Raw genomic sequence first — 26,188 nt, 5'->3', positions numbered from 1 at the left:
TTTTGCATCTAATCATTTAAAAATAGCTATCCTGGGGCGGAGCCAAGATGGCAGAGAGGAAGCAGCAAGCTGCCTGAGCTCTCCTTCTGTTCCCTCAAAACAAACATTAAATCAAGCCTCTGGACGGATTCTGAAGCTACAGAACCTGCAAAGAGACAGAGAGACACAGTTCTCCAAACAGAGATAATTTAGAAGACTTCAGGAAAAGGTCGGTCTGACTCGGGCAAAAGGGAAGCCCAGCGCAGGGAAGCAACCCAGCGCCGAGGGGGTCGGGGCAAGTCAGTAGGAGCTGCGGGCCACAGCTGAACAACGGAGGCCCCTGGAAACTGGTTAAAAAATCTGGTGGCCAAGAAGGACAGTGCAAAAACCTACCTGCACCGGCCAAGAAGGCCATGAACTGGTCAGGCGGGATCAGACGCCAGGGTCTGGCGCCTGGCTGGCCAAGCACAATCAGACAGGAAGTGCAGGGTGGGGGATCTCCACAAACCATAAAGGCCTCAGAGTAAAAACCTGGACACACAGCACCTATACCCCTGCACAAGAAGCCCAAAACAGGGACCCTGGTGCCCCCAGAGCAGACCTCAACTTAAAAAATAAATAAATAAGCTGCAATAATGAGTAAGAAGCAAAAAAGAGCCCTCTCCATTGAGAGCTTCTGTATCAATAGGGAAGAAGCCAACACAAACTCAGATGAGGACAATAGCCTCAAATTGCCTACATCTGAAGCCTCAGGAGGGAAGGTGAATTGGTCTCAAGAACAAAAAGCCTTCCTGGAAGAGCTCAAAAAGGATTTTAAAAATCACATGCGAGAGGTAGAAGAAAAAATGGGGAGAGAAATGAAAGCAAAACAAGAAAACTATGAAAAAAAATCAGCAGCTTAGAAAAGGAAGCACATAATTTCACTGAAGAAAACAAAGCCTTAAAAAATTCATTTGGCCAAATGGAAAAAAAGGTACATAATCTCACTGAAGAAAACAATACCTTAAAAAATTCATCTGGCCAAATGGAAAAAAAGGTGCATAATCTCATTGAAGTAAACAATGCTTTAAAAAATTCACTTGGCCAGATGGAAAAAAAGGTGCATAATCTCACTGAAGAAAACAATGCCTTAAAAATTAAAGTGGGACAGTTGGAAGATAAGGAATCCATGAGACACCAGGAATCAGTCAAACAGAATAAAAAAATTGAAAAAATAGAAGAAAATGTGAAATACCTCATTGGAAAGACAACTGATCTGGAAAACAGATCGAGGAGAGACAATTTGAGAATCATTGGACTGCCTGAAAGCCATGACCAGAAAAAGAATCTAGACACCATATTCCAGGAAATTATTAAGGAGAACTGCTCTGATATCATAGAATCAGAGGATAAAATCATCATTGAAAGAATCCACCGATCACCTCCTGAAAGAGACCCCAAAAGGAAAACTCCAAGGAATATTGTAGCCAAATTCCAGAATTATCAGGTAAAGGAGAAAATACTCCAAGCAGCCAGAAAGAAGCAATTTAAATATCATGGAGCCACAGTCAGGATTGCTCAGGACCTGGCAGTTTCAACATTAAAGGACCGCAAGGCTTGGAATATGATATTCCGGAAGGCAAAGGAGCTTGGATTGCAGCCGAGAATCTATTACCCAGCAAAAATGTGCATTTTCTTTCAGGGGAAAAGATGGACATTTAATGACATTGGGGACTTTCAATCTTTCCTGGTGAAAAGACCAGAACTGAATAGAAAATTCGATCTCAACATATAAGACTCAAGAGAAGTTTAAAAAGGTAAACAGAATTGCCAGAGGATACTATCCACTTAGTGCCACTTTTGATCTCAAACCCTCAGGAAAAAGTGGGCGATACCTTTGAAATCCCTTCTGATATTCCTGAGTCCCTATGGGCTTCCTCCTGTACTAATGTAGGTCTCCTTAAATCTGCTATGCCTTTTACCATTAAGACCAAAGATGGCCCAGCACCATCCATTCCACAATATCCCTTATCTAGAGAAGGCATTGAGGGAATTTCTTCTATAATTGAGGCTTTGACAAAAAAGGCAAAATTGTCCCATACTCTTATTCCTTGTGCAATAGTCCTATTTTTCCAGTTAAAAAACCCAAACCTGGGCAGATGCCAAGCCTGTTTACCATTTTTTACAAGATCTGCAAGTAAGTAATTCCTGTTATATCTAGACATCTGATAGTACCTAACCCTGCTACTATCATTTCCTCAATCCCATCTGAAGCAACATGCTTCACCGTGGTAGATCTATACTCTGCTTTCTTTTCAATACCAGTACATCAGGACTCCCAATACTTGTTTGCCTTTATCTAGAAGAATAGACAGTGGACTTGGACCAGACTCCCACAGGGGTTTCTTGACAGTCCCACACTATTCTCTCAAATTTTGCAGCAAGATTTAACCTGCATTACCTTTAAAGGTTCAATTTTAGTCCAATATGTAGGTGACTTACTCATGGCTGCACCTAATGCTGAGATTTGCCAGGAAGATAGCAGCCACCTGTTATGAGAGCTGCACAAACAGGGTCATAAGGTCTCTAAGTCTAAAGTACAATGGTGTCTACCTCAGGTGGAATATTTGGGTTTTGTTTTGACTACTGGCACTCAATCCATCTCTCCTAAGCATGTCCAAACCATTCAACAACTCTCTGCTTCCTCTACTAAGAAGCAGCTAAGGACTGTTCTGGGAGCAGATGGATATTGCAGACAATGGATAACCTCTTTTGGTGAAATTATTAAGCCTATTACATCTCTAACCAAAAATTCTGTCCCAGAAACTTTACAGCTGGATTCCCAGCATCTTTCAGCTATAACAGAATTAAAATGGCCCCGTTATCAGCACCTGCACTAGGACTCCCAGACTACAGTAAGTATTTTACTCTTTTTGTACATGAACAGAAGGAAGTGGCTTCTGGGGTCCTGACTCAAAATTTAGGACCTAACACCCAATAGCTTACTTTCCACTCAACTTTATTCGATAGCTGCTGGGGCACCACCTTGCCTTAGGGCAGTGGCAGCTGCTGCCCTTTTGTTAGAAAAAGCCTCTGATCTGGTCTTAGGTAACCCTGTAATTGTTCAGTGCTCTCATGAAGTTGAGGCTCTCTTACTATGTCATAGGACACAGGCTTTTTCAGATCAAAGGCTCACTAGATATGAAGTAACCCTGCTAGGAAATGAAAAAATCACTTTAAAGCATTGTACAGGCCTTAACCCAGCAACATGACTCCCTTATCTGACACCCTCAAGGGAGTCTTTGCATGACTGCACCTTCCTAATTGACATAGCTGAGAAACATCATGATGATCTTCTTGACACACCCGTAGAGAACCCTGATTTTATCTTCTGTACTGACGGTTCATCTTTTATGCGTGAGGGTATCTGTTATACAGGTGCTGCTGTAGTTTCTGATTATGATACTATCTGGGCAGCTTTCTGCCTTCACATCTTAGTGCACAGGCTGCTGAACTTATGGCTCTCACACAAGCCTGTTCTCTAGCCAGAGGAAAAAGTACTATCATTTATATTGATTCTACATATGTGTTTAGGGTCTGCCATACTGTAGGGATGTTTTGCATGCAAAGAGGATTTTTAACCTCTGCAGGCAAAGCTATTGCTATTGGAGAATTTATTTTTTTTATTTATTTTTTTTTGTGGGGCAATGGGGGTTAAGTGACTTGCCCAGGGTCACACAGCTAGTAAGTGTTAAGTGTCTGAGGCTGGATTTGAACTCAGGTACTCCTGAATCCAGGGCCAGCGCTTTAACCACTGCGCCATCTAGCTGCCCCTGGAGAATTTATTAAAGATCTCATATCTGCCTTAAAACTCCCATCTGCCTTAGCTATTGTTCATTGTCCTGCTCATACTGGAAAAAGTGACCCTGTTTCAAAAGGGAATGAATGAGCTGCTGCTGCTGCTAAGTTTGATGCTTTGGAAGCCCCTGAACATGTATTTAATCTTTCTTCTGATGATGATGTTTCCATGTCTCTTATTATAAGTCTGAAGTAGGGAAGCAGAAAATGAAATTCAAGGCTAAAGAAGTCAATGCGGTCTGGGTGACTTCAATGGGGAAGCCGCTTCTCCCCTGGACCTTCTATCATTAGGTATGCCTATCCACAGAAAAGGTAATTTTGGCACACAAGGAATTTTGGACTCAATAAAAAGGGTTTGAATTGCCCCTGGAGTTACTAATGTGACCTCTAGGTTTTCTGCTTCTTGTTTTGTCTGTCAGACTTATAATCAACATGCTTTCCAGGCTAAAGCTTAGGGAAGATGTCCTTTAGCATATACACCTTTTGAGCATGTACAAATTGATTATATCACAATGCCTAAGGCAGGATGTTATAAGTTTCATCTTCTTACAGTTGATCAACTCACTCAGTGGGTAGAAGCTTTTTCATATTCCTGAGCCATAGCTGATTTTGTTGCCAAAACCCTCCTTAAAAAATAGTCCCTCACTTTGGCCCACCAGCCTGCATTGATTCTGACAAAGGCACACATTTTACTGATTCTGTTTTATCCCAAATTTACTCTTTCCTGGGAGTAACTCCAAAGTTCTATACACCCTATTACCCACAAAGAGCAGGCCAGGTGGAATGTATGAATAAAGAACTTAAGAGCATGATTGGCAAATTGTAAACTGAAACTCATTTGAAGTGGCCTGATGTTCTACCCTTGGCACTGTTTTATCTGTGCAGCAGGCCAAGAGGAGAACTACATATATCACCTTATGAGATGCTTTTTGGCCATCCTCCTATCCAAGCAAAACCTTTTTCCCAAGTATATACATCATTGGTGAGGGGAGATACCTCTGTTGCTTCCTATATACAGCATTACAAGCGAGGCTATGTGAACTCCAAGAGGCAGGAGCAGCAGTACAGGGTGATACTTTTCCTTACATGATTTGAGACCAGGAGACAGTGTATATATCAAAAATTTTCAGTGGACTAGTGAGACCCAGCCAGCTTGGGAAGGTCCTTTCCAAGTATTGCTAACAACTCCAACTGCCATCAAAATCAGAGAGAAGTACTCATAGATACATTGCTCCCATGTAAAACAGGTACCGTTATACGTAGACCATTGAGTTTCATTGTCTCTTATACTTCCATATGTATTTTCTTCTATTCATCTATCTTTCCAATTTTGAACCATTGCAAGATGGTTTTGACTTCACAATACAATATTAATTCTAGAATTATTGTGCTCCCATATTCTAAATTGTTGGGTTTTTTCCAACTGATTACCTGATCAAAGTCCGTAAGGCATTTCCCTGGCAAATTGGTTGCCATGTCAAGTGTAAATTAATTCTAGAAGTATTATTTTTGATAAGCATAAAAAAGAGGGGAACATTTGCAAAAGTTTTTTTTTCATATTCATGTATTCAAATTTATTATTGCCATAAATAGGGACATATTTTACAAATTAATAATATGATAAAATGTGATTTGGGGATTTTGAATATAGAAATAAGAAATGTTCTAGGCTTACTAAGAAAAGTCAATTCAAATGTTACATAAGGGCTTTTTTATGCTATTCCAATTATATTTCAAACTCAATAGTATGGGCTTATTTTCATAGAGATTTCATTCTTTTAAGATTGTGTTTTAACTTGTATTAAAATATGTTCTGATTTTTCACAAAGGTAATTGTATATTTAGTAAAAAAAACTTATTACTTGGAATTATTGCATAATTATATATTATATTCTGCATCAAGGCACATTCACATTTTTTGCAATCATTATTATCCTCAAGTTTTAAATCCATATGAGACTTGGATTATGGGAATTTATCATTTAAGACATTAATTGCCTTCATTCTGAGTTACCAGATGCCAGTTGGCCAAGATGCCAACCAATCACAAGAGAAATACATACGAGAGCTGACATTGAACTGTCTCAAAAGGGGAGACATGCATGAAGTCCAGATACTGCACTGCCTTGGGAAAAGCTGGAAAATGGCTATTGGTAAGAGTCAAGTTAGATTTTCTTGGTTTAATTTTCCTCCACATGGCACCAGGTGTCCGGGCTATACCATCTCAATCAACTCCTGAATTCAATTCGCCCTCCTATATGCCTGATGTCATGGACATCTTAATCCTGTGCATTCTGATTAAGGCTGACTTAGTTTCTTCTCTGTTCTTTTGTGGTGGCCCCCATAATTATCTAAGGTGTCATGATGAATACACTGTTGGATTTGGCATTGAAATCTGCTACCAATTACATTAGATTCTTTAATTTCTCATAATGGCATGAGGATGATTAGGCAGATGATGCAAAAAGTGATGAAACAAAGATAAAAATTATTTTCTAAATTAATAACACAATTTTATTCTCAATTTATTCTCCACAGGGGAGAGTGTAATGATATTATGTTTTAGAGAATGTTTAAATTTTTGTTTTTATTATATTTTTCATGTGTAACAGCTAAGATTCTGAATTTCCTTAGACATGATATCGAGAACTCTCATTGTTTGATTTTATTATTCACAAAGCTATTTAAAGTTATTTTAAGTTCAATTTTGTAGGAAAATTTCCCAGCTGATTACCAGTATCTGAAACACCCAAAAGACATTCCGCAACTACACCCAGAGGACATGCCAAGAATCATCTGAGAAAAGACTTCCAAAGACTTAAATGGACATTTTCCTGTTTTCCTTTTCCACATTGTATAAATTGTTTATAATATCCACCTACTAAAGGGGAGTGCCCTCTTTAGTTTTTCTCTGTAATGTCCACCAGCTAAAAGGGGAGTGCCCCCTTTAGCCTTTGTTAATGCATAGCTCAATTTCTTTTTCTCTTTCCATTCCCTTAACTTTATTAGTCATAAGTATCTGTAATGTGATTGCTTCATATAAAGAACCACTGTTTCTTCACATGAAGCACAGGGTGGAGTGTGAAAATCCGAGTGCCACCCCCTGCTGAGAGTGACACTGTGAGAACCAGGGCAGCTCCGCCCTAAAAAGAAAACATGTGACTTATCGCCCAGAAGCTGCCTGGCATCCAGAAGTTACCTCCTGTTAGTCATGTCAATCAGTGCTACCAGCCAATTAGCTTGGAGCTGTGTGTGAGGACAGCCTTCCTTCCTATTTCACAGGGGGCTTCTGGGAGAAGAGGCTAAGGATCTGCCTTTTGGTTTGGGAACCAGCTTTAGGCAGCAGGAGACATATTCTCTCTCTTAGTTAGGTGAAGGTGGCTTTTGCTCTCTCTCTCTCTTGGCTAACCCCTAATATATTTTAATAAATCCTTAATGCCCAAAGACTGGTGCTAAAGCTTCTAATTTTAGGTGAACATTAATTAGATTTTAAAAATAGCTCCTAGTTGTTTTTTTGTTTTTTAATCCACTACTATTATTTCATTTCTGTGATCTTTCCTTTGGTTTTCAAGGATTTCTATATTAGTATTTAATTGTCTGGTTTAATGTGCTGCTTTTCTCCTTTTTGCTTGTTGTTTGCATGCCCAACATATTGTTCTATTCTTTCTCTCTTTTAGTGATGATAAAGATCATAGATATATATTTTCCCTAATTACTGCTTTGGCTACATCTCAATAATTTTGGTCTGATGTCTCATTGTTGTCATTATGGTTAATGAAATTATTGATTCTATAATTTGTTCCTTGATTTATCCCTTCTATAGAACTTGGTCTTTGCTTCAAAGGCCTTGAATGTGATTTTATTGCCTTATGGTTATATATATATATATATATATATATATATATATATATATATATATATATATATATATATATATATATATATATATATATATATATATATATATATATATATATATATATATATATATATATATATATATATTTCTGCTTTTCTGTATTTTACAAGGTTTTATGGCCTAATATATGGTCAGATTTTTGAAATTGATATGGAGAGAAAAAGAAATAATTCTTTCTATTACAATTCACTGGTATCCAGAGATGTAGCATATCACGGTTTACTTAAATTCTATTCAAATTCTTAACTTCTTTCTTGTTTATTTTTGGTATAAATTATCCTATATCTAAGAGGAATAAAGTGATGTATCCCACAATTATTGTTTTATTGTCCATTTCTTCCTGTAATTTATTTTACTTTTCCTTTAAGAATTAAGGTTCTATATTGTTTTTCCATGTGTTTAATACCGATTTTAATTAATTATCTATAGTGTCTTTTAACAAAATGTTGTTTCTCTGTTTGTCTCTTTTTATTAGGTCAATATATCATTTTACTTTGTCTGAGATTATCATTATGAACCCTGATTTTCTTTTTTTTTAAAAATTAATCTGAGACATGCAAGATTCTATTCTAGCAGTTTACTTTAAATCTATTTGTGTTTCAGTTTCGTGTGTTTTTTTTAATCAATGTATCATTAGATGCATGTTTCTAATCCATTCTGTTATGTTCTTCTGTTTTATAGGTGAATTTTTCCCATTCCCATTCATAATTATGATTTTTAACTGTGTATTTTCCTCTATTTAATTCTCTTATACTTATCTTTCTTTTTGCCCCATCTGCCTCTTTTAGAGTCTGTTTTATTTCTGACTAACACCTCCATTAATTATGGATTATTAATTATTATTATTATAATTAATTATTCCCTCCCTTACTCTTAAGTCCTTTATTTATTTTCCAGTTGGGTGAGATTTCTTTCCAAACCCAACTGTGTATATGTGTATTCCTTGCTTTTTAAAGAAGAATTTTTATTTTTATGTGTGATATATAATTATATTTTTATGTATCTCAAACATATATATAATATATATCTACATATATGACATATATAAGGAAAATTTTCTACATTATTGCATTTAAATATACCTAGATACATTCTAATACATATAACTTAGTATTTTAAATCTTAACATAACTGTTTTACATATAACATATACATATCAATTTAAATAAATATGTATGAAAAATTTGTTTAAATATAATTACCATGTAAATAACACCTAAATAACTAATATATATGCAATATATATATTTGTGTGTGTAAATATAAATATATACATACACATATACATGTATATATATATATATATATATATATATATATATATATATATATATATATATATATATCCGAACCCTTCCTAGCACACCCCTCTACCACCTTTAAAAAAAATTCCCAGATTAAACATTTTTGTTTAGATTTTTCTGTTCCAATCTCTATCCCTCCTTCCGTCCCTCCCCTTGCCCCTCCCCAAGGTGGCAAACAATACAATATGGGTCATACATATATGATCATGCAAAATATCACCATATTTTTCATTTAATGAAATAATGTGAAAAATAGCATGCTTCAAACTGTTCCATCAATATCAGTTCTTTCTTTGGAGGTAGATAGTATATTTTATCAATATTTGGGGGGGATTGTCTTGGATTAAGGTATTGTTGAGAATAGTCGAGTGATTCACAGCTCTTCATGGAACAATATTGTTATTTCTGTGTAGCATGTACTCTTGTTTCTCCTTACTTCCCAATACATCATTTCATACGTCTTTCCAGGATGATTTGAAATCATCCTGTTTGTCATTTCTTACTGCACAGTAATATGCCCCAGTTGATGAGCATTCCTTTGATTTCTAAATTTTTGCCACCACAAAAAGAGCTGTTATAAGTATTTTTGTATCAATAGGTCTTTATTCCTTGCTTTTTTAACCAGTTCAGATGATGGTAAGGTTTAAGGATGGGCAGCTTCCCCTACTATCTCCTCTTTGTTATATAAACTCCTCTTTGTGAAGCCCATTTATATGAGATAGTTTTTCCCATTCTTCCTCTCCCTTCCCTCTGCATCCAGCCTATTTTCTTTCTCCAACCATTTGGTTCTTCTTTTGTGATCATTTAGATAAAACAGAAGCTCACCCAGGACCTCTTTCTACCTAGACTGTATTATCACTGGTGATAAAAAAGGTTTAAAGGGTTAAACTTATTATCTTATATAATACAATAAAAATTTTAATCTTGTTAAGTTACTTATGAGTCCTCACTCATATATATCTGGAAAAGGGCCCCAAATGTCCCTGTTTACATGTGACATTATGTGTTGTTCTTAAGTATCAAGCTTTAGAATATTGCACAACTTCTTTGAAGAGATTCAAACCACTAAATAAATGAACCTAATTATCTTCCCAGGAAGAAAAAAAAAATCCTGACTAGGAAATATCTATTATCAATATTATGACATATATTTAAAGAGATTATTTATACTATACATAGATATCCATATTACTCTCACTTTGTGAAAGTGAATGCAACATTTAAATTCTTCCCATTATTCTATTGTTTTTTAATTAATAGAAATTTTCTTCTCTCATCTCCCTATCCCCATGGTGGGAGGAAGGGAGAAAAAAACATAAAACAATATTTCGGCAACAAATGTGTATAGTGAAGCAAAATTAATTTCTTTAATGACTGTATGTAAAACATGTGCATGTATATGTACGCATATATAAGTTCTAAGTATATATGTGTGTGTGTGTGTGTTTAATGTATATATTTATATGTGTTTGTGTGTTTATATGTCTTATTCTACATCCTAAATCAATTAGCTCTCTGTAATGAATTAGGTTTCATCATTGGTCCTCTGGAGTCATACCATTTTGTTATATATTTCCTCTAGCTTTCAAAGTTTTGATTTTATGGTCTTGTTAAATATAATTTTTGCCCTGGTTCTACTCATTTTAATCTTCTTCTGTTTCTTTAAGTCTTCTTATGTCCTTTGAAATAATTTAAGTCCTCATTTGTTATAACACAAAAATATTCTATCACATTCATATACCACAATTTATTCAGCCATTCTTCAATTACTGTCCAATTTTTTTTTTTGTTTTTTGTTTTGTTTTGTTTTTCAGGGGCACTGAGGGTTAAGAGACTTGTTCAGGGTCAAACAGCTAGTAAATGTCAAGTGTCTGAGGCTGAATTTGAACTCAGATCCTCCTGAATTCAGGGCCGGTGCCTTATCCACTGTACCACCAACTGCTCCCCCTTCCAATTTTTTATTAATTAGATGAAAACCTTAAACATTTTGGGCATCGGCTATATTCACATATGTGAAATAGTTCAGGGTAGTAACTGATCAACCAGAACCTGATAAATACAGCCTGGAGATCATTGTCCCTGACCAAACTGAAAAGTTCTCCAAACAAGTAGATGAGATTATAGGATGTGAACAACTGTTTGGAGACCACTGATACAACACTAGATTTTCTGAAGGATGGGTAAATGATAATTTATCAGCCCTCCTTCTTTATAATAACAAACTGGACACACATTTTAGAATACTCTTGAGGACTTGCTCTTTACCATTTTCCTTCATCTCACTGACTCCAGTTTTTTGTGATAATTTCTACCATTCTGACCTATTTTGGAATATTTAAAGGGCTCTTATATTAGAGAATAATTGCAATGATTCTGTATAAATAGGGAGGATAAAACTAGAATCAATGTGTAGAAGTTATAGGAAGTAGATTTCATGTCAACATAAGGGAAGAATTATTTTTTAGTTTATTTTGTTTCTAAGAATTATATCTGCAATGAATAGCATGAGTATAGAGGTGTGCTGAAGCCAGCTGATGTCATTATACCATTAGCCCATTGTTAAATTTTCAGTATGAATACTTATACCTTCAAAATCATCACATATTACAAATGAAGGATTGATCAATTGTTTTGTTCATTTTCTAGATTAAAAAAAAAAAGTTAGCAAAAATGGTAATAATGGGAATTATACTTAAAGGTGTGTCATGCACTTTGTTTTTCAGAGAGCTGGTGGTTGTTAAACATTTATTAGGCTACCCCTGAGTGGAGTTCACATTATATAATGGATCTTGAGTGAAAGGCCCTATGTTTTAGTCCTATCTCTATTACTTAACCTTTGTGTCCTTAAACAAGTCATTTGGCCTTAATTTCCTCTTGACAAAATGAGGAGGTAGGACTATTTGATTTCAAAGGTCCTTTCAAGGTATAAATTCTATTAACTGAAGGTCTTGATATAGAAAAAGAAAAAGCCTAAAACATGTGAGGGAATGGAATTGGTATAAAGTAAGAAGATTATAGTCAGTGTGTTTGAATTGTGGGGATGGAAAGTTTGCATTTTGAAGTTGGATCTCTTTTGAGTAATGATGACATCCAAAGAACAATTTATATCTTACTAGTAAAATAATTAACTGAAGTGAATTGATGAAACTAAGGAAAAGTGATTCATCAAAGATCCATGTAATTAGGTATTAGAAATATACATTTTTAATAAAAACAAACAGTAATATTAGTAATATTTTATATAAATAATTACCTATCATCTATAAAATGGTTTTTAATGTGTTTGTGTGTGTGACGTGTGTGTGTGTTTGTGAAGCCTGTGGTTCACTTTCTCAGTATCACATATTTGAATGTATGAAATAACATGGGAAACTTTAGTAAAATATAGTATAAAATATTTTTAAATAAAATAACCATTTCTTACACCTTAGATTAAAAACCACTTATCTATGGTAATTAAGGACAGAATATTAATAATATAAATTTATAAGTAAAATTGTTATTGTGAATTTTTATCAGAATTCTTAGGAAGGGGGCAAAGTTGCCTTATTATTCTACCATATCTTTACTTCTTAAATGAAGGAGAAATTAGAGGTGAAATATCCCCATAGTGGGAAAAGGTTTTCAAAAAGAGAATATAGAGCCAGAAAGTACAGATACTGTCTAATCAGCTCCCAGTGTTTCAAGAATTTTGATTATATATTATGTTTCCTTTAGAATTTTCTGAGCTTTTCACAAATGTAACTAATAGCGTCCCCTTCATGACAATCTTAAAAAGTAAATAGTACAGTTCAAATCTGGCCTCAGACACTTGACATTAACTAGCTGTCTGACCCTGGGCAAGTCACTTAACCCTCATTGTCCCACCAAAAAAAAAAAGTAAATAGTACAGATGCCATCTTCCCTTTTGTAGATGAGAAAACTGAGATTCAGATTGTTAAACAATTTGTCCAACACCAAATAAACAGTAAGTGCCAGATCAAGGATCTGAATGTATTTCCTATAACCAAAAGTGTAATAAACATTCTTTCCTCCACACCTAGGTATCTCAATTAATGTTGTATCATGAGCCCCTTGGGGTGAAATATATTAACCCCTTCTCAGAAATGTTTTAAAATAGTTGAAAGAAATGGTCAATATCAGTTAGAGACGAGTGAAAACAAATATTGATCCCCCCCCATACAAATTCAAGTTCATAGATCCACTGAAATCTATTCATGGATCTCTTGGGGACCAGAGACCACAAGTTAAGAAGTTCATATATATATATATATATATATATATATATATATATATATATATATATATATATATATACACCATGTTCCTTTTCTTTTGGTCTTTTACAGTAGAAAGATTAGTAGTGGTTATTTCCATATTAATAATCAAGCAACTTAAGAGCAGAAAGAACAAATCAATCAAACAAATCATGACACGTTCTGAAATGAAATTCAAGCCAGTTCTCTGCCCAGAGGCCTAGTTTTCTCTTGTAAATGGATTTCTTAGACATATGTTCAGGAATCAGTTTTGCTGCCTTCATAATTCTAGAAAAATATCTATTGAGGAAAAGTTTATTGCTTCATTTCAATACTATCATATACAAGGAATTCAGTATGTTTTATTTACATGAGGAATAACCATAACTAACTGTAATACATTAGAAGGATTGCTGGATCTATAATGAGACAGACCTGGGTTTTTATCCCAACCTGACCACTGTGTGGCATTGGACAAGTCATGTAATCTCTGTGAGGCTCAGATTTCTCATCAGTGAAATGAGAAAGGCTTGATGAGCTGGCCTCTAAGCATCCTTCCCATTATAAATATGGGTCATATTTTGACTCCTTTTCTGGTAGTTTCTCTACCTTATACTAAGGACCTTTGTCTTTGTTTTCACTTTCAAAAAAGTTACTGGGCCTGAGGGGTTTCAAATATCACCTATTGAACTGAAATAAGCTTTAGCTGACAATATTCTGTCTTATACAAGATATTATCCTAATAATACACAAAGATGTTAATGCACTTTTACATTTTATAATGCTTTACTATTGTTTAGTACATTATTTCCAATAAAAATAATAATTTGGGGAGCTATGCATTAAGAGATCTTATAAGAAATGACTTGTAATCTCACAATGGAGGTGAAATATAGGCAGCAGGGAGGCACCATTTGGGATAAATGGCAATTTGATAGAATTATTATGCCAGTAGGGATAATATTCTCCTTGGATCATGAAGATTCTCAGCCAGTCCTAAAAGTCTGGTCAAGGACAACAGAGACATATCCCTAAGAGATTTTTAATTTCATTTGGAAAAGACTTTGTCTCTTAGGCCTTTGTAAAGTTCATAGACTGCATACCTTTAGAGTTAAAATAGACTTTAGAGATCATCTAGTCCAAAGGAATATGAATTGATATTCTAGATGAGGATGGCAAGGAAATAATACATTATGTTATCTGCCTAAGTTTACAAAGTGGTTAAGCTGTGATTCTAACCTACAGTCTTTGACTCAACTGACAGTTCTTTCTACTACAGTGGTGTGCTAGTAAATGTTTAACAACCAACTCTTCTGGGGGAAGAAATATAAATATGACACAATTTTAAGTATAAGCTTAATTACCAACATTTCTTCATCACTTTCTATGACTAGAAAAGAAATCAATAAATTAAACCATGATTTATAGTGTTTGCTGATTCCTGAAGTTAAAATGCTCACGCTGAAGATTTAACAATTAGTAATTCTGAGCCAGTACTGGATAGCTCTAATACACCACTATCTGACTCTACATGCATCAGAGTATTATAGAATACTAAAAATTAATTGTATTATTGTGCACATATAAGGAATAAAGTATTTTCTCCTCATATTTAAATCTATGTAATAGGAAGCAGAGACAGGACTTAGTAAGAGGAGTGGTGGGAGGTTTAGTAGCCATAGCAACAAAAACTACTAGTCCTTGAATCAAAGATCTAAAAGAATCCATGACCACTTTAATGAAAAGCAAGACTCTCTCAAATCCTAGGAATGATACTTACTACCCTTATGACCTTGCAGAGGTCACTTCACATCTAGTATTCAATTTACTTATCTGAAAAATGAAGGATCAAACTTAATGAACTATAGAGTCGTAAAGTCCCTCTGATCACACAATTCACGTTCAACTTGAGTGCTGTGCAGGTCTTCATTGAAGAGAATGTTCTCAATATATTTCTTTTCTTTTTTGTGGGGCAATGAAGGTTAAGTGACTTGCCCAGGGTCATACAGCTAGTTAGTGTCAAGTGTCTGATGCTGGATTTGAACTCAGGTCCTCCTGAATCCAGGGCCAGTGCTTTATTCACTGCCCCACCTAGCTGCCCCCATTCTAAATGTATTTGATACAAATAGATCCTTGGTTTTCAAACCATATCATAGTTTGAGAAACAGAAATAGCTAGGATTGATTAGGAAGAGAAAGGAAAGCAGTGATGGGGTTTTTTGTTTGTTTGTTTGTTTTATATAGAACCAATGCATAATTGGAGTAGGTGGCATTCAAATGAATGAAAAATTAAATAACATTTTAAAAATCACACAGTTCTAGAGTTGTCTCCAAGAAAAACTTATCTGGTTCTTTATCGAAATATGAACATGCCCCTGAGTTCTGGAAGACTATGCCAATGCAACATAAGTTATTTTTCTAAGTTTTATTTTTTTAACTTATAGAATAAATCAAGCATTTCCATAACAATATGGATACCATTAGGCACAAACATGTATATGTGTGTGTGTGTATAAATATAACTTTATACACATGTGCACATAATACATTTATACATTATGTATATATAATATAAACACACATACCTATGTAAATAAATCATTCTATATATCTTTTTATCAATTCTTTCTCTGAATAGAGATAATATAAATTTTACAAGTTGTACATTGCTGAAGAGGTTTTGATCTGTATCTGTTGAATGAGAATATTATTTACATAAAGGCTGCTTAGAAGATGATTTTATTAATCTGCTGCAAGTCACAGACACTCAACTAAGATGCATAGGGGATGCTATTTGCTTCAGTAAAAAGATAAACTACACCTTTGAAAGGTGGTTCTTTAAAAAATGGTGATGTTTACATATTTACATTGGAGAACCAGAGAAACATGGGGAATGTGTTTTCATATCCTATAGAGACTTAAAAATGAATAATTTAAGATTACTGAAACCCTAGTCCTGCATTTGGATATGAATAAAATTATTCCCTTTAACTCTCTGGGAATGTGTCCCTTTGAAAGTTAACAAATTAACTTTTAAGTTTCAAATTCCATGATCTTATAGATGTGAGTATTCCCTCAAACAGTATAGCTTACCACAAATCTCTGCCCACCTATTCTTTGAGAGTCTTGCTCATGCCCTTCTGTGAGTTTCCTACAGAGATTCCATCCAACATTATAGTGGTTTTCCTAACATTCTTTTCTAACACTATAAACTTTGTTTTATTATGGCAAACAATCTAGCTCCCATACACCTACTTTAGTAAAAATCTAACAATCTAACAATACAGAATAAAATAAAGTAACGCAGTAGGAAATAATTTTAAAATGACTTTCTTTGCACTATACCTGAACAAAATATCAGCCAGAAACCCAGGGACAGTATGAAAGGGTACCAACTAGAAAACTGTCTAGACAAATAAGCCAGAAAACTTCAATCAAAATGAGACACTTCTAGCCTCTGATGCTCTGAATATAGAGCCAGTAAGAATGAAAGGCTTATATAAGAAATTGCTAAAAAAAAAAGAAAGAAATAAAGAAAAAGAAATTGCCAAGTTAGTCAGAAACCCACATTAAACATCTTAGAAAACCACCAGACATAGCAACAAACACTATGGACTCAGAATAAATCATATAGTGACACCCTGGAGCCGGTAACACTAAAGTTCCCATTTTTTGTCCTGAGGTAACACAGAAGGCCCAGAAATTCAGTGCTGAATCTCAAAAATACATAATAGCCTAACTCCAGGATATTAATATCAGCACAGGAAACCAGCTAACCTATGTCAAGACACAAAGCAAGGCCAGCCATTCTACATAGAAGGAAAACACAGTAGTAGGAAAGGAGAGCATTGCTATGGCACAAAGCTCCAATTCAGGAATTAAGTCTGGAGAGATGTATAATACAAAGAATATGTAGACCATATAAACAATTTTTATAGAATGATAAATGCCCCCAAATCCAAGATAAAATGAGAGAGCAATATCATAATAATTGCAAGCAGATCCTAAAAAGGATAAAAATTCATAAAGACTACATACATATTATAAAGAAATAAATCAAGAGATTAAAAAATGAAATAAAATCTATGGAGGAATCAATTGCAAGCAGAATAAATAGCTTAGAATAGAAGGTAGTAAACACTAAGTAGTATATTTCTTAAAAATTAGAATAGACCAAGAAGAAATCAATTTTGATTTTCTAATAGGTAAGAAGTCAAAGGATATAAACAAATGGGTCATAAAGAGAAGAACTGCAAACTATTAAAAACTATATTTAAGAGCACTCAAAATTAGTAATATTAAAAGAAATGCAGGAGGACAGAGACAAGATGGCTAAGGAAAGGGAGTGACTTGCCTGAGCTCTCCTTAAGACCTCCCCAAATACCTTCAAATAATGCCATAAGACAATCCTGGAGCAGCAGAACCCACAACAAAAAGAGTGAAATAATTTTCTAGCCAAAAACAACTTAGAAGGTTAGCAGAAAAGGTCTCTTCTACTGTGGTAAGTGGATTGCAATCCACACAGTTGTGCCAGGGCAGACCTAGCCCCAGTCTCAGCAAACTAGGAGCAGGCCTCAGGGACCTTTGAATCAGCTGCAGCTGTAAGCATTCTGGAACTCATCCCACAGACATAAGGGCGTTGAACAACTGGCCAGAAGGAGATGACAGGCATTTCTTTGCCAGCACTGAGGGAAGACTCTGTTGTTTTACCCATACTCAGGTCACAGTCTTGGTCAGTGGTCCCAGATGGGGGGTGGAGCACAAGAACAAAAAAAGTTTGTAGTCATAAAGGAGGAAGATTATGTTCTTAGTTCCAGGAGAGAAAAGCAGGCTTGTGGTTGCTGCAGACCAGAGCACAGGACAGGAGAGTAGTAGACATACCTCTCCTTAAATAATACAATGTTGGAGAAACTAAAATCATACACATTCCTAGAAGTATCTCTGAAAACAACTGTCCCTTAATCTTGGGACAGTACACCCTCCACCCTGGAAGATGTGCCCCACTTTAACAAAGAGTTAATAGTCTAGAAATAGGCTGGGAAAATTAGAAAACAGAAAAAAAAATTGCTGATCCTAGACAGTTTCTATGGTGAAAAGGAAGATCAAACAAACCCTCCAAAGAATATAACAAAGTCAAAGCTCCTACATCCAAAGCTTCTAAGAAAAATATGTATTGGACTCAGGCCATAGAAGCACTCAAAAACAACTTTGAAAATAAAATAAAAGAGGTAGAAGAAAAAATGGAATGAGAAATGAGAGTGATGCAAGAAAATCATGGGGAAAAAAGTCAACAGCTTGGTAAAGGAGACACAAAAAAATTCTGAAGAAAATAACACCTTTAAACAAAAAGACTAAGCCAAAAGGGAAAAGAAGTACAAAAAGCCATTGAAGAAAAGAATGCCTTGAAAATTTGAATTGGCCAAATGGAAAAGTAGGTATAAAAATTATCTGAAGAAAATGACACCTTAAAAGTTAGGATTAGGGCAGGTAGGTGGCACAGTGGATAAAGCACCAGCCCTGGTTTCAGAAGGACCTGAATTTAAATCCAGCCTCAGACACTTGATGCTTACCATCTGTGTGACTCTAGGCAAGTCACTTAACTCTCTTTGCCCTGCAAACAAACAAACAAAAAAGAAAGCAAAATAAAAGTTAGGATTGAGCAAATGGAAGCTAATGACTTTATGAGAAAAAACAAAGCATGAAAGAAAACCAAAAGCATGAAAAAATAGAAGTCAAAGTGAAATATCTCAGTGGAAAAACAAGTGACCCGGGAAAATAGATCCAGAAAATTATTGGACTACCTGAAACCCATGATAAAAAAGAAAAAGGATTTTAGACATCATCTTCCAAGAAATTGTCAGAGAAAATTTCCCTGATATTCTAGAACCTGAAGGTAAAATAGACATAGAAAGCATCCACAGATCACCTCCTGTAAAAGATCCTAAAGTGCAAACTCCCAGATATATTATAGCCAAATTTCAAAGCTCCCAGGTCAAGAAGAAAATATTGCAAGTAGCCAGAAAGTAACAATTGAAGGCCTATGGAACCACAATTAGTATAAGACAAGATTTTTCAGCTTCTACATTAAAGAATGAGAGGGCTCTCAATATGATATTCTGGAGGACAAAGGAACTGGGATTACAATCAGCAAAACTGAGTAAAAGCCTTCAGTGGGGAAAATGGTCATTTAATGAAAGTGGGATTTTCAGGCACTCTTGATTAAAATACCTGAGGTAAATAGAATTTTTTTTTTTTGGTGAGGCAATTGGGGTTAAGTGACTTGCCCAGGGTCACACAGGTAGTAAGTGTTAAGTGTCTGAGGCTGGATTTGAACTCAGGTACTCCTGACTTCAGGGCTGGTGTTCTATCCACTGCGCCACCTAGCTGCCCTTAAATAGAAAATTTGACTTTCAAATACAAGACCCTAGAGAAGCATAAAAAGGTAAACAGATCATAAGAGATATTAAAAGTTTAAATTGTTTACATTCCTACATGGGAAGACAATATTTGTAACTCCTAAGAACTTTCTAATTATTAGGGCAGGTGGCTGTAGTATAGTTAGAGGGCACAAGTGTGAGTTGATTATGAAGGGATGATATCTTTAAAAAATAAAATCAAGGGGTGAGAGAGGTATGCACTGGGAGAAAGGGAAAGGGAGAGATGGAATGGGGTAGAGTATCTCACATAAAAGAAGCAAGAAAAAACTTATACAGTGGAAGGCATGATGGGGGAGGTGCTGGTAAGTGAGTCAACCTTTCTCTCATCGGAATTGGCTCAAAGAGGGAATAACATACATACTCAATTGGGTATATAAATCTATCTTACCCTGCAGGAAAGGGGGGGGGGTTGTGATAGAAGGGAGATAAATGGGGGGAGGGAACAGTCAGAAGTAAAACACCTCTAAAGAGGGAAAGGTTGAAAGGAGATAGTTAATAGAATAAATTACATGAGGAGGGAGTAGGATGGGGAGAAATTCAGTGAACTGTGAAAAAATTTTGAAGCAAGTTTGGTGACAAAGACCCCATTTCTTAATCACTTAGAGAACTGAGTCAAATTTAGTAAAATAAGAGTCATTCCGCAATTGATAAATGACCAAAAGATATGAAGTTTTCAGACAAAATAATCAAAGCTACCCATATCCATTTGAAAATAATGCTCTAACTCTCTATTGATTAGAAGGATGGAAGGGGGGGGGCAGCTAGGTGGCATAGTGGATAAAGAACCAGCCCTGGATTCAGGAGGACCTTGATTCAAATCCAGCCTCAGACACTTGATACTACGTGTGTGATCTTGGGCAAGTCACTTAACCCTAACTGCCCCACAAAAAAAGGTGGAAGTCAAAACAATTCTGGGGTACTACCTCATACCTATTGGATAATAGGGCAGCAGAGGAATATGAAAAATGTTGAAGGGGATATGGGGAAAATGTACCATTGTTGGAGATTTAAATTGATTCAAACATTCTATAGAGCAATTTGGAACTATGGTCAAAGGGCTATAAAATCCTGCATACTCTTGACCTAGTAATGCCACTACTATGTCAAAATCCAAAAAGAGATAAAAACCTATATGTACAAAAAATATTTATGGCAGCCCTTTTCTGTTGTGAAGAATTCAAAATTGAGATGTCCATCAATTGGGAAATGACTGAACAAATTGTGGGAGGAGATTACGATGGAACACTATTATTCTATAAGAAATGATGAGTAGGATGCTCTCAGAAAAAACTGGCAAGATTTATATGAGCTGATGAAAAGTGAAATGTACTGTATACAAAGTAGCAGCAATATTGCAAGATAACCAGTTGTAAATGACCTGAATATTCTAGGCAATGCAGTGATCCAAGAGAATTCTGAAAGACTTAGGAAAATGCAACCCACTTCCAAAGAAAGAAATGATGGTGTCTGAATACAGAATGAAGCATATATTTTTAGTTTCTTTTTCTTACATTTTTTTGGTCTGTTTTCATTCACAACCTAACTAATGTGGAAATGTTTTTCATGGCAACACATGTATAACTTATATTGAATTGCTTGTGTTCTTAAGGGTGGTGGGTAGACAGGAATGGAGGAAGAGTATTTAGAACAGAGTTTTAAAAATAGAAGTTTTTATATATGATTGGGGCAAAAATAAAATTCAATAAATACCTAAAAAGAAAAAAAAAGAAATGCAAATCAAAGCTATCATGAGATTTCATTTCATACTCAGAAAAATGAAGATGACAAAAGAATGAAATAGGCAATTTAGAAGCATTATAGAAACACAGTAACACCAATGTAGCGGTGGTGGAGTTGTGACTTAGCACAAGCCTACAGGAAAACAACTGGGAATAATGCCCCCAAAAAAGTAGTTAGATATGTCTATATCCATTAACCCAGTGATTCATTTGTTAGCCATATGTCCATAAAAGCTGATAAAAAAGAAACATTCTCTATACACCAAGATTGGTATGTACATTTCTTACATAAATGCACATATATATATATATATATATACATATTATTTTTTCCACCAGAAATAAGATAGATAAATAAATTCCCACATAAATGAAAGAATAGATTAAAACAAAGAAAACAAAATAAAAATAAGCCAAAACCCAACTTGTGGTATGTAAACATAGTAGAAAATTACTGGGTTGTAAGAAATTATAAATATAATGAATACGGAGATGTATCATAAGGCTTACATGAACAAAAGCAATCAGGGCGAGAAGAACAGTATGTAAAATGATTGTGATATAAACAAAAAGAACAAAAAGTACAAAACAACTGAAAATAAATATTGCAAAATTACAAAACCAAATCAAAACAATCAATCAAATAAAAAAAAAGTCTCCACAGAAAAATATAAGGAGATTGCTTCTGTCATTCCTTCACAGATGTCCATGGTTGTATTCAATGCATTTTTGGTTTAATGATTTTTTTTCTTCTTCCTTTTCCTTTTTCTTCATTTAAAAATTTTTCTTCATTTATATATATATATATATATATACATATATATGTATGTATGTATATTTGTTATAAAGGATGGCTATCTGGGTGATGGGTAGGGTGAAGGATACAATGGGAAATTCGTGTTGTGAAAATAAACTGATCAATAAAATATATTACACAGAAGGCTCCTTGAAGATAAGGACGGTGTCATTCTTCATCTATTTATCTTGAGTACACAGCAAAATTCCTTGCTCATTCCCTGGAATGTGTCTAGGGCAATATTTTCATTATTGAATGAAATTAACTCAAACTACTTTCAAGCAGGAGAATTTTCCCCATCAATTAGGTCAGTTAAACAATCATTACCTATGGTTCTATTCATACCTTTCTTTGTTATTGATGCAGAAGTATAGTTGTGGATCTATTGAAGAGCAAATGAAAAGTTAATAGGGCAAAATTTCTCTTCTTATGGGATAACTATCTTCTGGTCCTAGGTCTGCTATATTAGTCTTCTGAAGCATTTGCCTTGATGGATTTTGGTCCATCATTATGACTGCTAAAATTGTCTCCTGTGTTTGAATGTAAATATTATTTTCTTCTTCCGTTTTTTTTCTTTGTTGAGAGAGTATATGGGTTGTCTAGGCAGCTAGGAGGCACAGTGATATATTGAGCACTGGGCTTAGAAGCAGGAAGATTCATCTTTATGAGTTCAAACCCAGACTCAGTCACTTATTAACTATGTGGCTCTGGGCAAGTCACTTAACCTTGTTACTTTCAGTTTCTTCATCTTTAAAATGACCTGGAGAAGAAAATGACGATCCATTCAAGTATCTTTGTCAAGGTAACTTCAAACGGGATGACAAAGAGTCAGACATGACTGTAAATGACTCAACAACAAAATATGTGGATGGTCCAGAGAAAAATGCATAACAAAGCCTGATATCCCTGACTAAATATGGATAAATGTGATTAGCAAACTCCTGCTTTCATGTTTTCCCTACATTTTAAATATGACATCCAAATTTAAATGCTGTTGTAAATATCAGGATCTAATTTATTTCCTATTGAAGCTTGTTCTGCATTTCTAAACCATTGGATAATTCCAGTTAATTATCCTATATCTCCACCTCAAAAGGAAACTGAGGATAGTCACCACCAATCAATTTTTTCTTTAAGTACCCTTGATGTTTCTCTTTCTTTCATTATGCGCTTCCCCCCAAAAACAATCAACCTCCAAGTCTTTTCAATTCTACTTTTAGGACATTCCTGAGTTATAACTCCTTCTCTAAATTCACATAAATTCAACCCTACTTCTAGTAATCACAAATTTTCCTAGGTTATTCCATTGAGTTCATAACATGTGGCCCTCCATTCCCCAAACAATCCTCCACAGAGATACCAAATTGATATTCTTACTACTACTCACAAATTGCTGTTTGCTAGTCCTTCTGAAAGAGGACCAGTGACATCAGGAGGAGGATGGCTTCACTTGCAAGTGAATTGGATTAAAGTGAGGTATTGCTGGGCAATGTCTTCAGCCTTACTCTCTTATTTGGCGTTCAGGGGCAGGACAAAAGTTAAGACAATCAATTATAGCCCACGATGCATTGAGACACCTTAACCTTTTGCCTCCATTCTTACCTAGTTTTTAATTACTGAGTGGATGTTGCCTCAGATAAACTGAGACCTAGGACAGACCTTAGCTTAAAAAGACCAAGGATTCCAACTGCATCCTGGGCCATCACCAGTGGTCCTGACCTATGTCTTGCCACTAGACTTTAATGACTTTGAAAGAAAGAGTGAGACTTATAACTTTGCACAGCTCTTCCTCACTTAAACCCAATTCAGTTACAAGTCAATTTATCATCCTCTTGATGTCATCAGTAATTTTGGAGAACTTAAAATGGACAACAGCAGCAAAAACAAATGGAGATTCTTTTATTTTCTTGCAACAAAGATTTATTTTATTTTTTCCAGTTACATGTAAAGGTAGTTTTTCAACATTCATTTTAACAAGAAAAGGAGAGGACTTTCAGGCATTTGTGATCAAAAGACCTAAACTGAATGGAAAATTTGACTTTCAAATACAAGAAACTAAAGAACCATATAAAGTTGTAGTTAGGTGACATGCCTGGAGTCATGAAGTGGGTGGCTGTCTTGTGTCTGAGGCCAGATTGGGGCTGGGGTGCTCCTGGGTTCAGGGTGGATGCTTTGTGCATTGTGTCACATAGTTCCCCCATGATGGCATCTTTAGGGTTAAAGTGAGGATGAGAGAAAGGGTTTATGGAGTGGGGGAAGAGATGGGGAAAGAACAGGGCAGTAAATGAAGTTCACACTAATCAGAATAGGTTCAAAGACCTTAATCTCATCAGAGTTGACTAAAGGAGGGATTAACACACATACCCAATTGGGTGTATTAATGTATTTAAACAGTGCAGTAAATGAGCCTGACATGCATCGGAATTGGCTCAGAGAGGTAATAACATACACACTCAATTGGGTGGAGTAATCTATCTAACCCTGCAGGAAAATTGTAGGGGAAGGGGATAAAGAGGGAGAGGCAAAAGAAGGGAGGGCAGATGGGGGAGGGGGCAGTCAGAAGCAAATCCATTTTGAAGAGGGATAGGGTGAAAGAAGATAGAAATTATAGTAAATATCATGAAGAAGGGAATAGGATGAAGGGAAACAGTTCACAATACTAATTGTGAAAAAGAGAAAAGGGGGGAAAATTGTACAAAAATTATTTACATCAACTCTTTGTGGTGGCTAAGAATTGGAAATCAAAGGGATGTCTATCAGTTGGGGAATGACTGGACAAGCAGTGGTATATGATTGTAATGGAATATTATTGTGGTATAAGAAATGAGAAGCAGGATGATTTCAGAAAAATCTGGAAAGACTCACATGAACTGATGTATAGTGAAGTTTGCAGAAATGGGAGAACACTATTCTCAGTGACAGCAGTATTGTTCTATGAGCAATTGTGCATGACTTGACTACTTTCAGCAATCCAAGACAATCCCAAGGGACTAATGATAAAGCATGCTATCTACTCCCAGAGGAAGAACTCATATTAACTGAACACAGGCTAAAAAAAAAAAGTGTTAGTGGATTGTACATATACAAGCTATGTCAGATTGGTGGCTGTCTTTTGGAGTGGGAAGGAAATGGAGGGAGGGAGAAAAATTTGGAACTCTAAATCTTATGAAAATGAATGTTGAAGGTGCAGCTAGGTGGCACAGTCAATAGAGCACTGGCCCTGGAGTCAGCAGGACCTGAGTTAAAATCTAGCCTCAGACACTTAACACTTGCTAGCTGTGTGACCCTAGGCAAGTCACTTAACCCCAATTGCCGCACAAAAAAAAAATGAACGTTGAAAACTACCTTTACATGTAACTAGAACAAAATAAAATAAATGGAAGATTAAGAAGAAAAAAGAATTTATCATTTCACTGTTGTAGGTACTCCCTCCACTGATACAGATTTCATCCTTTTTATGATATGGCTGTTGATCTTCAACAGTTGCCATCCCCAACAACAACAAAAAAAAATTACTCCAGCCAGTCTGGACCTGCGCCTCTTCAAACTTGGGGTGCTTGGACAAAATGTCTGCTATAGGGCATACAGTGATTGAATAGTTTACAATGGAATGTTTGAAGTTTAAACTTCTTTCTGACAAATTTAATTGTAGCTTATAAATCCAGTAGATCCTAGCATATCTCGGTGTTGGTGAAGGTTGTCTGGTCAAACATGTAAAAATTCACCCATTTAGTTGGGGCAGGAAGGAGAAAGAGAAATATTGTTCTCTCCTTTGGTCATGACTGCTAAATCTGTTCTGCAAGTGTCCTGTCTCTCAAGGAGCAGAGTCTTCTGCTACTGTTTCGTGCTAAGAGGCAGAAATATCTGTTCTGTTCCATTCTTGCCCAAGGCAAATGAAAAACATGAAAGATGCCCTCCCCCA

General features: G+C 35.4%; 1 pseudogene; it reads left to right on the top strand.

The window, feature by feature from the left end:
* Positions 1-5,833: 5,833 nt before the first annotated feature.
* Positions 5,834-26,188, top strand: part of LOC122738580 — a 47,209-nt pseudogene continuing 26,854 nt past the window's right edge.

This window comes from Dromiciops gliroides, chromosome 2 (assembly GCF_019393635.1).
Source record: "Dromiciops gliroides isolate mDroGli1 chromosome 2, mDroGli1.pri, whole genome shotgun sequence".
Taxonomy (NCBI): Eukaryota; Metazoa; Chordata; class Mammalia; order Microbiotheria; family Microbiotheriidae; genus Dromiciops; species Dromiciops gliroides.
This window is presented reverse-complemented; position numbering and strand designations above follow the sequence as displayed.